The sequence below is a fragment of the Hibiscus syriacus genome, unplaced genomic scaffold (genome assembly GCF_006381635.1).
Source record: "Hibiscus syriacus cultivar Baekdansim isolate YM2019G1 unplaced genomic scaffold, ASM638163v2 tig00110020_pilon, whole genome shotgun sequence".
In the NCBI taxonomy this organism is placed as follows: domain Eukaryota; kingdom Viridiplantae; phylum Streptophyta; class Magnoliopsida; order Malvales; family Malvaceae; genus Hibiscus; species Hibiscus syriacus.
In genome coordinates, this window is record NW_024062568.1 from 1,529,199 (window position 1) to 1,545,137 (window position 15,939).

Sequence of the window (15,939 nt, forward strand, 5' to 3'; positions counted from 1 at the left end):
GGATGCTCGTAGCATTGGGCCGGATAAACCATTGCTTCTTCTCCACCAATAATGCCTATCCTTTCAACTTCTAAAAAAAAATATAGGATTTTGCATAATAAGTTTTTGATGTTCAATAATTCCTGTTAAAAAATAATCACATAAATCCAAGCATTTATCTATCTAGCCATAAGGTATATCGGCCGTCACTCCTATACGAAAATAATTATACATCATTCTCGTACGGGGCTGCTTCGAATAGATCATATAATATTTCTCTCTCTGAAAGTATAGATAAAGGGGGTCTAGTCTTAGGATTTTTCTCTTTTTCCTGCCAAAATATGTATTCAATACTGAGCAATTAATTTTATAATAGATATCATCCCTGTAGTGCTCTGTTGCAGTTTACTCTTACATTCGGCGGTTATCAAAATTCCTTTGCGTCATGACAGTGGTGGTGGCTTTCCTGGCCATTCACCTGTCATTCTATCCTCCTTTTTATTATTTTCCAGTTGATTGTGATTTGGTTTTATTAATTTTCAATTCTTTTTTAATGTATTTATAACAATATATTCTCTTTACTTTTTTTTTTGGGGGTATTATCGTTATTGGTACTGTTGGACTCTAGTGCAGGTCTCTTCCATTGGTCTTCATCTTAGTTTGTGATTCTACGATATTTTTTGACTGTTTATTTCTCAATGCCTGATTTTACGTTAGTTTGTGATTTTTTCGTTATTTTAAATATTATTTTATTTATATTTGCTTTAGATAATTTAGTTTTAAGAGTTTTAATTAGGATTTAAGTTATTATTTTATGAATTATTTTTAGCTTGTTTTTTAGAATTTGAAGGCTATAAATACCCTCTAAGGGTGAGCCTAGAAACATATCTATATCATCTGAAAATAAAATCTTTTTCTCTCTCTAGCTTTCTCTCTATTTTGCACCTACTTCTTTATTTTCTTTTAGAATTTCGTTTTCAATTATGCTAAGCATGACATTAGTCATGTTTAGCTAATTTTCTTTCAAGCCGAAGACTAAAGCGAATGCTCATTTTCAAACGTGAGAATTGTAAGAAATCATTTAGATTTTTCTTTTTGTTTTCTGAGCTTACTTTTCAAATCAAAACGATTTCGACATTGGTCCGAATATTGTTATGGTTAACGTTTGAAGAAAGATTGCTTATTGAAGCATATTCAACTTCCGAGAACACATTTAGTAAAATTGTTTGCTAAGAGGAAACTGAGATCGAAATCAGTTATTGTTGAAACGACATAATCCGAGTTGAAAGCAAATAATTGTCCTTATAAGTTGACATGAATCTTGAAGTAAAAATATGTTTCGATGATCCGAGGAATTTGAGGCAAAGCTGAAGTCTCAGACTGCTTCACAATAAGTTTTTTCATCCTAATTTAGTTTATTATTTATTTGTTTATTTAATTTTATTTTATTATATTCATCAAATAATTTAAAATCCCTTTATATTTATTAATTTATATTTTTTTATTATTTTTTTAAAATTATAATTATTTTTTTTAATTATACCTTTTCAAATTTATCTGTAATTCTATCTTTTTTTAAAATTAAGAAACAGTTTCACTAAATCACAAAAATCATAGTCTCTGTGGATCGACCCTGCTTCTATACTACTTTTCTTTCTATTTATTAAGAAGTCGAAATTATTTTGATAGCAAAACGACGGTTATCACTGATCGTTCACGGTTATATTTATTTATGATAATCATAAATATATTTTTAGCACGTATATAACAAGACTTTGTTAATGATGCTTTATTTAACTAATGAATATACAGTGTTACTTAAAAAGAAAAAGAGTGATTTATTTTTTGCGGTAAACTATCTTTTAGTTTTTCTTTAAAAAAGAATCCGAGTTCCTAATTTAGTATGTTTATGTTTGTTATCGAATTATAGAATGTTTAATTAATTATCAATTTTTAATTTTATTTGTTTAAGTAACTCGAATGTTAATTCTTTAATATTGTGATACTACAACATCAAATGTGTGTTTGGACCTTTTTATTTATGAAGTTAGACTAATTTTTTATTTTTAATTTTCAACTTCTTTCTCCATTATTGTTCAATTCTAATCTATTGTTTGTGCGTAACTAACAACAAAACATTTATCATAACCCCTCTTTTTCGTCTCAATTTGGTTTTTTTTAAAAATCAACAAAATTCAAGAATTATAAAATATACGATGATACATACTTAAAAATATAATCCATATATTTTCAAAAAGTCACATTTAATTATATATATTTTTAAAAGATCATGTTTGAATTCTCTCAAAAATATCATGTTTAATTATATATACATTTAAACATATTTTCAAAAAATCATATTTAAATTATTTTTTAGGTTTTTAATTTTTAAAATATAAAACACATATTTAACTAGATATGAATTCTAGACATCATAAAAGATTACAGTTCTCTTAATTTGATAACATGTTCGTCTCATATTATTAAAAAGAAATAGAGGACAAAAAATCAACATTTTCTAGTTTCTTCCGATTAAATTTTGTTCTGTTTGGATTATTATTTACCCATGTAATATATTTATTATATAATCATAATATATGTTCATTATTATTTACTCTATGTATTTTTATTAGTTTAGGTGATTATAATATAATATTTGTTCGAAATGTTTTTAATTAATTGATAATAAACATACACGCTATACATATTTTATTGTTCGAATCTGAGATCTCAAAAGAACAACACTATTCTTAATCAATGAGATCACTTGTTTTTTTTTGGATAATTCTGATTTTATTACCCACAATGAAGTTCAGATACAACCAATTAACCAATCAAACATCACAAAATCAAAAAACAACCTATACAAAAGATTGGTTAGACTATATCTCAATCATTACATAGCTTTAAGTTAGTACTATCATGTCTATTAATATGTGTTCCCCTTAGTCGAATTCCAACATGGTCTTTAACTTCCTTAAGCAAACATTCGGTCGTTCTAAAACGTCCTTGGAACATTCGTTGATTTCTTTCCTGCCACAATAAGTAAATTAAAGCTGTCCAAAAAAATTTCAAGATCGTGGTAAGAAGAAGAACTTGCCCTTGAAACCATTTCATCCCATGTCAAGATTGAAGACTTCATCCCATTAAGATTCAAAATAGAGTTCCAGAGTCCTACTGCTAGGGGACATTGCGAGAAGATGTGATCCCTTGTCTCTTGAGAAGTACTGCAGTTGACACAAAGATCTTCTGTGCATATTCCCATTCTAATAAGTCGATCTCTAGTAGGCAACCTGTATAAAACAATATATTAACTGATTAAAATCAATTACACAAAAGTTATAAAAAATGTGTAAAGTTGTATTTCTTTACACCAAAATAAATGAAATTATCTGTCATATAATTTAATAATAAATATAAAGTTATATACGAACCTATAGTTAGGAAATTATTGATATTTTTTAATAATAAGAAGATTCAGTAAAGTAATATATTATAATCAAAGAACTATTTGTATACTTTATTTTTAATTTAATTAATTAATAAACTGTTTTATACAGGTCTTGGGACCTTGACGGTATTGTAGTGTGTGAACACTACGTAACCAACCAAAAGATCTAGGAGGATCTATCCATAAAACCAAATAGTTAAAGGAGCATAATATTCATGGTTTATCTTCATCCACTTAAAAATATATATATTACTTTTAGGATTTAAATTTTTTAACTTTATTCTTATAAATAATTTATTATAATGACAGTTGGCACTATTTATTTTTTTGAAAAAATAGTTGGCACTAAATCAAAGGGAAAATGCATGAATTATATTCGTCTTTACTATCAAAGTGTCTCTCGAACTCACGTTCTTTGTACGTAATTGTTGGGATTGTAGTGTGTGTGAACACTACCTCACCAACAATGTCGATTAAGTTAGTAATAAATATTTAAAGGATAAAAGACTTATTAAATATTTAAATTTAAAATTTGAAAAGACAAAAAAATTAATTAATTAATATTTAAACTTTCAATAATTTAAAATATTATTCTACCAACAAATTTAGAGAGTCATAACCCCTCCCACTTATTAAAGTGAAAAATGATTTCACCAAAACAATAATAATAATAATAATAAATTGAAATTTGAATAAAAGAGTAAACTAACTATTTTTGGTACCTTCACCAAAGTTTGTATTTATGTTTTGATATTTTTTGAAAGTGTTTATAACGTTACGTTTTTTTTAATATCACATTATTAATAAATAATATTTTTTTTTATAAATTATAAAAAAATATATATAGTTTGTCCTATTTTTTCCCTCTTTTTCCACAATCCTCATTAGTCTCTTTTCTTCTTCATCTTTGTGATATACCATAGAACCAGTCTTGGTACTGATCGTCGATCGCAAGTTTTCATTGTTTTCCTTTGTTTTGGTATAGCGTATCTTTATTTTTTTCTTATTTTTTATTTTTAATAATTCTACCTTTATTGTAACACGCTCAACCCGTATCCTACCCGGATACAAGTCTGATGTGTCACATTGACTTTTCTAACTTTAAACTTTTAACGAAAACCAATGAAATTTAAAGCTTTTATTAAAATAACATTGTCATTGTACACGAGTTAACCAAAACAAGACAAAACTAATCAGAACATTTGTAACTACCACTTTTCTTACATGCCAACACACTACATACAACAAAATATCTACTGTGACTTTACTTCTGATCTGATCGCTGAGTAGAGATAGGTTGATCTGCAAATTCCTATTCTTGATTCTCCTGCTCTTCGAAACCTACGTGTAAAAACACTTACACGCTAAGTCATAGACTTAGTGAGGCATAATTACATAATAAAGAATTACTAAAATATAAACAGGTCGTCTACTATCCAAACACAATTATACTATCATACCATCATGTATTATACCACATATGAGCCAATATAAATCATAATAATACCATATTAAGATACAATTATATACATCCTCGTTATGTCTTATTTAAGCCCATATACACTATTGAGAACCCAAGGTATACGAGTATTATGAGGTTGTGCACACGTATTCTGTCACCACAGCTCAATGAATGTTCCGAAGGACCTATCCAGAGGTCATAAAGATCCTCGGTAACTATCCAGAGGTCATAAAGATCCTCGGTAACTATCCAGAGGTCATAAAGATCCTCGGTAACTGTCCATAGGTCCCGAAGAACCTAGGTAAACTATCCATATGTTCCTTAGAACATAGGTATACTGTCCATATGTCTCGAAAGACATAGGTAGTTCTTTGACTCTTGGCATACCAACTATACTTACAGTTCTCATAACTCATATCATGGCATTGTCTTTTACCTTATTACATATTCATACATCATATCACATTTTTCTTTTTCTATAGCTCTTTATCACATGTTCATATGATCATCTTATTACCTATACCTTCTCATATAACCATTACATACATACATACATACATACATGTCATCATTTATGTTTTTATCATACTCCTATAGTATTATCCTTCATCTCTTTTATCTCTTGTTCATTTTTCATCCAATAACTTATATAAATGTATATATATCACGTATACTAGTTCCTAGGTCCCATCACACTAGCATATTTTCATATATTTGTAATCATGTAGTTTATTTTTTTTTCATATAATTCATGTCACCCCTCATATGATTTCATATTCATATTCTATATATTTCATATTCTTTCTTATGTCCTTTTCATACTTCTTATTTCATATTCTTATGAAATCATATTGATCCTTTTAACTATTTCACATATTAACACATTTATCTACCTATTTACACAACTCATATAATATATATATATTGTAACATGTCAATACATATGCTCATTCATACATATAAACCATAACAAACACAGCACACACACTTCATATACCTAATATAGATATCTCGTAACTCATTCATATATAAGCTCTAATCTGGAAAATAGACTTATCGCAAGTCTAAAACTGAATATACTAACATAATCATGTTATGCACATGCACTCACCTTAGCCTTGTTTGAATTGAATCAATTCTAACCCTTCGATTACTTTGAAGCAAAGTCACGTTCAATAACTACATAAGCATAATTTTCAAGATGATTATCAGATGCCTAAGTCTTGAAATTAACCTCTAATAGCCTACCAATTTAAGGGATTAATAGTTTAGTCTCTCTTCTTTCTTCTTCTTTTTTTCATTATGGGGGAATCGGTTCCCCCCCTGGGGTATCGATTCCCCTCTAGCATTCTGGAAATTCATATTCGTTTGAGGGGGAATCGATTCCCCTTGAATGGGTACCGATTCCCCTAGCCCAGAAAATCCCATTTTGAGCTCGAAAATCACCTTATTTCAGCTTAAACCTTCCTATTTCACTTCCTTTAATACTCCTAACTTTAATACACATACTTAAACTTATTTCTATTCCCTAATCACTTCTTTAACTTCAAATCTAGTCATTCCTATGTAATTGCAAAAATTATACTAGTTTTGCAACATGTTCAAATTCATATTCTAACACTTCCTATCCCTTAATTAACTTGATGACAAGTCAAATTCAACTTCCAATTCTCAATATAAACTTTATTTCGATATTTCATTCAAAAACTTCAAATCTTTAAATCCTCATAAACTCTTCATTTTGTTATTTTAAAGCAAATCAATCTTTCCTTAATCTTACTTAGCATCTAATAATCAAAACTAAACTTAAATTTCAGCACATAATCAGCTCAAGAGAAAACTCATCTTTGCTTGGCTTCACACGTGAAGAAGAAGAAGAAAAAGAAGGGGAACTCTGGAAACCTCTAAACTTTGTTTCCTTCCTTCCACGTGTATCTATATATACCATATATTATTATTATATTTTTCTTTTCTTTACAAATGACCATACCATCCTTTCATTCCTCATTCTTTTCAATTTGATCTTACACCTCATTTCTCATATAAGTCTTTAAACCACTCAATTATTCTAATTTAAATTACCAAAATTTTGAAACCTTACAATTTAGTCACTAACCCGGTATTGAGGATGTTACATTTATGACATGTCTTCTTCTTTTTTTTATGACACGTTTTTATCTGCCTTCATGCAACATTTTCAGTCGTTATTTTCGTTTATCCTCTTTTTCAAGGTTAGATTTGACATCACCACGATTGATCTAGATGAAGTTTATTTGCTATCATGATGATCTTCCATGCTTAGGATCCTCGGATTGGATTTGGATACGCGATTCGCGTTCGTGGATAGTATTTTCATGTGGCTCAATTCTGATTTGTGGTTTCTTTGTCGATACGGTCAGATCAGTGATCAGTTCGTCTACCTTTTGTTCGAGTTTATTTAGTTAGATATTTTAACATTTTCCTTGTAATTTGGATATTTTATATTTTTACTAAAATTAGCGGGTTCTATAAGAAAAATGATCACATTATTAATTTTGACCATTCACTTAACGAAAATAATGATATAGCCTTTTATAAAAATAGTTTTACTCCCCAAAACTTGTACATTCTATCAATTTGACCCTTATTTTAATTTAGAATAATTTAATAATTCAATAAATTTAACCCTCCAATAAGATGATGTCACTATCAAAAGTAAAGTGAATTTAATTCGAAGAAAGAGTTTTAATTCTTTTAAAATCAAGGATGAAATCTAATTAGATAGTAAGTTTAGGGGTAAATTCTATGAAAACTTGAATTTGTAAGGACTCATTGAAATTTTGCCTTCTTCTGAAACCTTATCCCTGTCCCAAAATCCTAATCGCTCATCACTCACTTCCTTCTTTCGAAAACCCATTTTCGATCGTCCCTCCTCCCCAACCGTTCCACATCACAAACGGAATCTATCATGAACCCTTTTGACAACGCTCAAAATTAACAACAGAGTACCAAAATGGAAACAAAATATAACATTAAGTATGATTTTATCAAAAAAATTAATTGAGATGTCAAAACAAAAGCACAAGAATAAGTGGGGTACCAAATAAGTAGTTTACCCATAAATATATATATTGTCTTTACAATCAACGTGAGTCTCGCAACACTTGTCCTTTGTACGTAATTGTTGGGACTGTATTGTCTGAACAGTGCCTAACTAACAAGGTCGAGAAGATATATTCCATAAAGCATCCAAACAATTTCTTGACACTGAAAATTGACACTGAATCAAAAGGAAAAAAGAATGGTTAAACTATGTATTTAGTTATCCAACTATTTTTGTGGTTTTATTTTAGTCATTCGTATTTTTTTTTCTCAAAACCATACCTAAACTTAGGCTTTTATTCCGTTTTAATCACTCATCGTTAAAAAATTAATGGTGATGTTGATGTGTCACCATAAAATAATATCACATCATCGTTGAAAATAAGAAAATATTACGTCAACAATTATGTTTGTTTTTTAACGAGAAATGAACGGAATAAAAGCACAAGTTTAAGTATGATTCTAGAAAAGAATAATTGGATGGTCAAAACGAAATCACAAAAAATAATTGGGTGACCAAATCCATAGTTTACCCAAAGAGAATATATATTTGTCTATACAATCCATATTAGTCTCGCCAGCTCTCGCCGTTTCCACGTACTTGCCTTCTTAAGGCCCTTCCCCATCAATGCAATAAAAAATGACAAAATCCCAGTTGCCCTTGTCCATATATATGGTTTGGTTTTCGTAGTTACCGTAAGAGATGATTATAGATTGGGTTAGGTTCACATTCCATTTCAAAATTTTATTAGGTTCGTACATGATTATCTTGTTTGGTTCGTTCAAAATAGAATGTAATATTTTATTATTTATACTAACATCTTTAATATGATCACAATTTTGAACCCATTGTATTTAATGATAAAGAAAATGTTATTCTCTTTAAAAATCATTGATTCGAAAAATTATGTCTACAAGGGTGTGCATTATTAATTAGTTAAAAAAAATTTGAACATATTGATATTCGTTTTGTTTTATGTAAATTTTGATATTGTAAATTTAAATAATATTTAGATTTAAATGATAAAGTTTATTGGCATAATGTTAAAATTAGCTCCCAATATTTGTTAAAATATTCATTTTTGCCTTTATTATATTTTTGGAGTATTTTGGCCTCCAACGTTTTATTTTGGGACAAAAAACAACTCTCTATGAATGAAAATTATTAGTTAATAAACAGTTAACGTTTTAAAATAGAAATCTTTTTACCCTAAATAAAATGTTAGAGACCAAAGTGATTCATAAAAAGTAATAAAGTACAGAGTGATTATTCAGTCAAACGTTAGTGTCTTCTTATCTTAAAATTAAACATTGAAGGCAAAATGCTCCAAAAATAAAAAAATAAAGACTAAAATGACTATTTTAATAAATATTGGAGCTAAATTTAACATCATGCCTTATTTGTTATGCATGCATTACGTAATCGACAACGATTGTAAAGCATAATGTGAAACTGAAAAGAAGGAAAAGCAAAAGGTGAATTTGAGTGATATATCGACACCCTTAGAAAGCAGCTTGTCGTTTTATGGGTGGATACTAGTATATAAGCATGTGTGGGTGCAAGTTTGGGAAGCATGAACAAAAGCGAAACAACATCCACATAAAACTGTGTAACCCTAAACACATATATCCTCCTCCCATGGCTGCCCCCGCCTTTAATCTCTCAGTAGTATCAGGGTTCCAGGTCCGAAGAAATTTGGCAGTGGCACCCAAAACCGATCTCAACCCACCACTGAGCCATGCATCTCCGAGTTTCCTACAATTCGGCCATCGTGGTCGTCTTCACCGTCGTTCGGAATCCAAGAGAGTGGAAACCATCACTGCTGCCCATCCATCAGGGACATCAGGTATTCCAGTGCACACTGAAATCACGGTTGAAAACAAAACCGGCGGAGAGAACCTAACGCTGACGGGTAGGAGATTTCTTGATGGGCCTGCACCTACGCAGAATGACCCAGAATTTAATAAACTTGTGTCCATTGAAAACGGAAAGGCAGGTACATATGAGCACGATGCTGACCCTAAAACCGGATCAAGCGGAGCTCTTGAGTACCAAATCGGAACGGCTCCGAGTCACTCCAAGTGGATTATTGCCTGGCAGAACACCAAAAATGAATACAACACGGTATCATTTTTTCCTTCTAGTATCTGTTTGAAAGACTCTTAACCATTTAACAATGAATGCTCAAACATACTTATAGACAACGTGCTCGAACCCGACACCTCTAAAGATAACAATCATCCCTTTAATCACTAGGGTGGTTTAGTTCGTGCGGTATCATTAAATCCGTAAAATAACATTATATATCTAATGAATTGATTAATTTCCCATGAACTGCAAGCAAACAGGTGTACTCTGAGATCATTAAAGGAGATGGAATTACTGACTGGAATCAGATCGAACTTGAACTTTTCAAATCTAGCAACAAGTTAAACAAAGATGAAGGGGAATTCCATTATGAAGTTAAAATTGATAAAGAAGAGCCTGGGGCGGAATTTACTGCAACAATTAAGAAGAAGACTTGAAAAACAAGGTCAAACTGGATGGACCAGTACTTAGTTATGTAGTTTAAGTTATCCCAAGGGCCTTGAACACTTGTTTCATTGCCATCTCTCTACGTATATGGATGGCTAAATAAAACGAGGTCAAATATGTAATATTATATGGAATAATAAAATGATGGTTTATTTTCTAATCTTGCTCTTGCTCTGGTTTAATTAGATGTGTTAATGGACCAGTCCATGCAGGAACAAAGAGAACACTGGAAGCTGAAGTTGCTGCAACAAGAAAAGAAAAACACCTTTCTGTTTTTCGCATAACAAAAACACAATGTATGGCTTAAATTACTATTAAAGTTCTTAATTTTTATATTACATAAAAGTGAATGGAGAAAGATTGGAGATAGTAACAAAAATCTCCTGCCCCTCTTCTATGTCCTACGTATTTAATACATAAACTATTTTTTTATATAAATTTTAGTCTTTTTCAAAATCATATATAACATTTAGTTTAAGTTTCAATTTAATACATCGTTTAATTTCACTTTCAAATTAGTCTGGAAACTAATTGTATTAATTTTTTAAAATTGTATTAATTATTATATAAATTATAAAATCAATTAAAATACAATAATTTCATTAAAAATATTTATAATCCATGTTATAAAATTAATATTTTCTAAGTTTGATGTAATTAGTTTCAAGACTAATTTGAGATAAAAAAATATTTATTGTCAATTATGTATCAAATTAGCTAGTTTGGTACAGTGGTTACAACTTCTATGGTGGTTTGTTGGGTACAGTTTGGATATGAAGGAAGTCGAAATATATTTTTCCGAACGATAAAAATTATGAAATGAATTAGAAGTACAACCCATTAAAAAATAGAGAGAACAATAATTAACAAAAAATCATATATAAAAGTATAAAACAAAAATATCAAACTCAAAGATATGAAGAAAAACAAAACTCTCCCTCAAGAATGACGCCAATATCTAAAGAACTCATTAAACTTCATAAAAACTCTTTGTTTTTATTTAACGATACGTTTTACGTAGTGATAAAGGAGTGGTAAGTGAACCATAATATTTGTCAGGCTACTTCAATACTCAATTCTAATTATAATGAGAAATAACATTTTAACAAAAGATAGATCTGATTATATGTAATCACTGACAAACCAATTAAAAAATAAATATCGTGAGCGTTTTTGTACGAGCACCAAAACGACCGCAAATATATGTGAAAAATGCACAAAAAATCATAAGGAACGTGCCACAATAGTAGAGAAAAATGTGTTACAATGACAAATATTCTTATTATTTAAAAAAACTTAAGAAAAAATTAAATCAAATGATATAGTATGAAAAAAAAGAGAAATAATAATCACAATCGATCGACAATCAACATTCATATTAGTGATGTCGTCTGCTAAATAAAAATGAAAGGAAAAGAGGAGGACAACATAAAAATATTGAAAAATAACCATAGATGATAAATATAACATTTAAAGGTAACAAATATATATAAAATCTCGATAAAATGTAACGATGGATAGATAAATTTTATGGATTAAATAAATAGGAGACTGAGAGATCAAACAAAGAGAGCAGCATTCATAAGTGGTGTAACACTACTTGGATCAATATTAGCCACCGTCATGTGCCGATATTTGTTCACGGTATCGGGATTGGCGTCTGATATTTCATATTGCTCTACGCAACAACCCATCTGATTTTGTTTTTGATTGTATACGCAAACCCTCCTTTGGAGCATCCAGTTTGAGAATCGGCTTGGTGCTTGAATTTTCCCGGCAATCGTGCATGAATAACCAGCGGATAGTCTGCAGATCCATACCAATTATAGCTGTCATATAGGGTGAGAGCTTCATCGGTATCGTTGTCAAGAGTCACGTCTGTATATATTGCAGGACCCGGAATACCCATAACCTTGTGCTATTGGTTTGGTTGGGTTGTGCTTCGAGTGGACACCCATATATACTAGTTTGCTTTGCTGCCAATAACATGGCAAGAACCACCACACACATTCTTTATACAATTTATTATAATTACAGATATGAGCATTATTATGCATTACAAACTCAACTGCAATTTTTTTATACAATTTCTTATTAATTTTAAAAACCCAAAAAAAAACTTTTCGGACCATCAAAGGCCACTGTCAAACATCCACCCACTTGTCTAAATTTCAGATACGAGTCACGTTTCTAAATTTAAAAAAAAATTAATAAACTTAGAATTATTAATTTTAAAAAAAATCAATTTTATCTATAAAAAAACTCTAAAACCCTTAATCTCTTCCCTATCACTGCCACTGTCAAACATCCACCCATTTATCTTCGAACCATCACTATTGGCCATTCTCATTGTCATTGACTCAATTCCCTATATCCCTAAATATCCCTAAATCACAAAACCTAAACCACTAATACCAAATCTCTTCCCATCTCCGGTCACCACCACCATCGTCGAACGTCCACCCAGTCGTTTTAGGACCACCACTGTCGACCTTGTCGTTGCTCTAATCTCCTAAATCTCTAAACTTTCTCTAAATCTCCCTAAATCGTTAAATCCCAAAATCTTAAATCCTCAAACTCATAATCTCTAATCTCTTCTCATCGTCGATTGTCACTACCATCGCTGAAAGTTGACCCACCTGTCGCCAGATCCCCTGTGTTGATCGTCTCTCCTTTAAATACCACCACTGTCGATCATCTCTTGTTGTTGCTCCAATCTCCTAGATCTCTAAACTAATTCCTAATTTGTAAATTTTAAATACTCAAACCCATAATCTCTAATCACTTCTCGTCGTCGATTGTCATTACCATTGCTGAAAGTTGACCACCTGTTTTTGGATCCTCTGTTGTTGATCGTCCCCTTGATATCGTTTAAATCCTTTAATCTCTAAACTTAATTAGGGAATTAGGATTTTACATATTTTGAAATTATGAATTTTAGGATTTTTTTTGTGAAAAATAGTAAAAATTAAGTTTAAAAAAAAAATTATAGACTGTATTTTTCTTATAAAAGTTAAAATAAATTAAAAAATTAGGAATAGCCTTGGTTTGGTTGTGTGTGATGGGCTTGGGGTGCTGTATTGGACACTCGTATATACTAGCTTGCTGCCAATAACATGGCAAGAACCACCAGACTCATTCTTTATACAATTTATTATGATTTCATATATAAGCATTATGTATTACAAAGTCAACTGCAATTCTTTATAAAGTTTGTTATTAATTAACGATTGGAATATTGAAAACATTGAAATTAATAAAATTAGTCGGTTTCCAACAATTATACTTTCTTTATGTATTTCGACAGATGTTAATATTGAGTATTTTTTGTATAAAAATTTAAAATTATAATTAAAATGTTGGGTACATATATATATATATGGAACAAGTAATGACTATAAGTAAGGGTGAATAAAATTGGATTTGACTGGTAATTTTATAAAATAGTATACAATTATAGAAAGTAATTAAAATTGAAATAAGTTAGTGTCATAAAATTATAAATATTTATAATTAAATTTAAACAAAAATTCGAATAACTCGACTAAAAAAATCTCAAATAAAGTTTGAGTTATGAAATAAGACTCATCAACTCGATTAACTCAAAACTTTTTGACTTGACTTGATTTGATCAAATATTCACCCCTAATTGTAGGGATATGATCTATTTATACTATATAAAATTAATGAATATGGTCATTAGATGAACTTAAATGGATTGTTGAGATTAAAATTTTATTATATTATTTTATTTTATGGAAATTGAAAAAGAGAAAATAATAATGTTGATGTACAAAGTTTTAATCAGTCGTCCATTTAGGTTTATAAAATACAACTAAAATCATTTTAAATTTAATAATAAAAGTATGAATTAAATATGCGTAGATATTAATGAATTATTTTTTAATTGATGTTGAGTCGATTAGGAATTGAGATTAATGTCAAAATCTTTGTGCCACGCTATAATTAAATATTCCGACTTAATCAAATCATCCGTTTTAAGATTTTTTTTAAACTGCCATATAAGTTGTTTAATTTAGAAAATTATAAAATTATTGAAATGATCCGCCTGTTTGATTTGACTTCAATTTTTTAATATATGGGTTCTTTTAATATGTAGTTATTATAACTAATGGGTTCTTTTACTATATAAAATATTGTAATTGTTTAAGGTTTACATAGAATGGTGACATGTACTATTACCCTTGTGGTGTAAATAAGGATAGATCGAGGAAATATCGCGGGTACAATTTTACTTTTGAAATTTTCATTTAATTTAAGTATTTTTTTATATTTTTATTAATAATTTAATTTCGTACTTTTTGTAATTTTATATGTATAAATTTTTAATATAAATTCTTAAGTTTACCCTCTCTAAAATAAAATTTTGTGTTCATCCGAAATTTTAATCGTTGAATTATATTAGAGAATATGTGTGCTTCTATATACCATTTGACAGCTAAAATTCAAATGATGTTCGCTACAGAAACTGAAACCAATGGTCTCTTACGAAACCACAAACCTAATGATGCCCTAATCTCTAAAACTAAACAAGGGTAGATCTCCCCGATCTTGAGAGTCCTTGACCATCTTAGTTGAAGAATGAGATGGTCCCACTAAAACAGAAACCCTCTTACTCTGAACACTCTACCATCATGCTCGTTCGCATACCTTGGACCCTCTCCACAACCTTAGCATGGTGTGTCATCTCAATGAACACTTCAGGCAAGTATGCCACAAGCTAGGTATGAATTTCAATATAGAATCCCTCTCAGAACCTCATGTATCATAACTCCTCTATCGCCACTAACTCATGAGCATATCGACTCAATCTCAGGAAATCTCTCTCGTACTCGTATCGTGTCATCCCTCTGTACCAGCTGGGAGAACTACATCATCATATTGTCAAAGTTGGGAGAACTGCATCCTGATATCGTCCCTAAAACTCTCTTAGAAACTGAGGGCAATGCCCTCAAATTTTGATGGTATAATTACTTTTTAAGTCATTGTAGCTTTGAACCATTACAATTAAACCCGCCCCTCCCAAATTTTTTTTAGGACAATATCATTTTTAACGTTAATGGAATTAAACATTAATCTTAAATTTATCTGATTTATTTACTTTTTAACACCTTTGAATTTTATAATTAATGAAATTAAACCTCTTAACTTTTATGGTTTGATTATTTTTTAGACCCAGTTTGTTTTAAAATTAAACAACTTAGCCCTCCCCCCTCATAGTTCATCTTGACTCCATCTTTGCTACCATCTCCCACCAATCTATAGTGTCACCATTGAGCAAAGAGGTGGTGCACTCTTAACTTATCCTCAGGGTTAAGGATAAGTTATCGCAAGACCCTCATGGTCTTCCTCAACCACTAGGCAACATCAATCGGGTCATCATCGTCCAAACCATAGAAGTCAGTCATC